The following is a 2265-nucleotide window of genomic DNA, read 5'->3' on the forward strand; positions in this document are numbered from 1 at the left end:
GGCTCTTGTGGGACACCATCTCAGTGTTACCGGCGAGACCAGATGGTCTGGCACACTGGTAACATCACTTTTGGGAATGAGGTCCCCATAGGTCTCTTGGCTTATGGGAGTTAAACTTATGCTGATGGCAGAGGAAAGGAGGACATAAAATGAACTGGGAGCTGTCCCGTACCACAAGGCATAGATGCCACAGTGGCCACATGTGTCAACATCAGGGAATCCCTCCTCCTGGGAGCCAAGAGGAAGTCTCTCAAGCAAGCAGGGAAAGGTGCCTTCCCCACATCAATCCAGCTTTGGAGACATTGTACTAGTGACATACGCTCCTTCTCCCAAAAACAACAATGAAGTGTTCTGTGTGCGAACAACATAGCTTAAAAAAAAGTAAAACAAAATTCTGCAAGTTTTTATAAAACTTGATAAAAAAAATAGTATTTCACACTGCACAGTGACCAGAAGTACACAGTTACCAAAAATGCACACACTTCACTTGGCATCTCCAGCACCTTCATCTTCTTCTGCCTGGTCTGTTTTGCTATCTCTATTTTCTGAAGGTTATTCCCATCCTTGCTGGCCTCAGCTTTTCCCTTTGGGCACCTTCTCTCCCTTCTTCACAGGGGCCTTTTTAGGCTTGGGCTCTGGCTTAGGAGGAGCTGGTTTAGCAGACCACCTTGCAGGTCTTCTCTGTGGCTCATCCTTCACCTTGGCCTCATCACCCTTAGCATCCCCTTCGGCCTTTCTCTTGGGCATGGTGGCCACGGCTGTGGTTCACAGGCGCTAGACACAAGATACAGCAGCAAGCAGCTTTGGGTGGCTCGGGGGTTCATCCTTGCTTCTTCTTCACACTGCTCCTGAAAAGCATTTTTATAACTTACTTTTTTGGCCACTATTTTTAGAAAGTGATAGACTAGCCTTTTAAATATTGTTTTCAATTCTTAAGAACCTTTGGTTGTTCCAGACTGGAGTTAAGTGGAATATAGAAGTTATTGAAAGCTAATAATTATTAGGACATGTGGTAGGCAGTTATCACAAGGAACATCGTGGTACTGACTCTCTGTACAAGCTACAGTAGGGCAAGTGGTACAATTAGAGGCAATTCCTTGGTGCACAACAGTAGAAGCCTTAGTGACACTGCAAGCTGAAGGGTGAAACATCTTTAAAACTACTCATTACAACCAGTCAAAATGTGCATATTTGACCTTTGTGGTAATAAGAAGCTCTGCTTATGCAGTAGGCAGCTAAATAATCGTCACTCTTGACACACAGCTTTCCTTGAAGTGACCTATGGTTAACATGGCTGGTCGTGAAGCTGACAGCCACTGAAGCGATGTGTCCACAGCCGCAGTGGAAGGCTGCATCTTTGCAGCACAGGTCACAATGACAGGAGGAAGGCCACTTCCTGGGCAGTCAGCAGTGGGGTGTATATAATTGCATCATTGTTGCTGATTACTTACTTTTTTTCCAAATGTATTTGGTGCAGGGTCTCACTACACAGCTTGGGCTCTTAGTGAGCCTCCTGTGTTCAGCCTCCCCAGTGCTGGGATTACAGGTGTGCACCGCCACGCCTGGTCTCGGCAGCTGGCTCATCCTTCCCGGGGATGGGCCAGGGCGGCAAGTGGTGCTGGGGATCCTGCGCTTGTCCAAGCAGGTGCTTAGTCCACTGAGCTAACTCCCCAACCCTGCTACGTATATTTTGAAGGTTATAAAACTATTTAGAAACCTCTCGCTGAAGTGCAGATTCACTCTCCCATGTAACTTCCATCAACAATATTGCTTAGTTTATTCTTTATTCTCTTACAATATTATATCCTCATCCCAGATTGGGAAATTTCTTACTCTGGATCTCTCTCCCTTCCTAAAGGCCTACTATTTAACACTACTCATTTTAATTGGAATATGTTAAAAATCACTATAAGGAATCTGAAATCTAAATTGTTACCTCCAAGTAACTTAAAAGCAACACTAAAACCAGACATAATGTAGAAATCACATATCTGGATAAATAAGGACCTGTAATCATGTGGAATAAATTGTAATGCTTCATCAATATCTCTTCTTCAGATATTATAACTGAAGATGTAGAACTCCATAGTTATTATTCTTGAATTATAGGCACTTGCATTAACTTTTGTGCTGGCAAGTTCATCATTCTTCAACTTTTATATAAAAGCATCACGCCAGACAGGTGAGATAGCTCAGTGGACTAAGCGCCTGCTTTGGCAAGCTCAGGGACCGGGGTTCAATCCCTGGCACCACATACCACCCCCA

At 44.4% G+C, this 2265-nt stretch overlaps 1 pseudogene; it reads right to left on the reverse strand.

Moving 5' to 3' along the window:
- Positions 1 to 483: 483 nt before the first annotated feature.
- Positions 484 to 747, reverse strand: LOC101566132 (annotated as a pseudogene).
- Positions 748 to 2265: the final 1518 nt, after the last annotated feature.

Source organism: Octodon degus, unplaced genomic scaffold, assembly GCF_000260255.1.
Source record: "Octodon degus isolate 3935 unplaced genomic scaffold, OctDeg1.0 scaffold00213, whole genome shotgun sequence".
Classification (NCBI taxonomy): Eukaryota; Metazoa; Chordata; class Mammalia; order Rodentia; family Octodontidae; genus Octodon; species Octodon degus.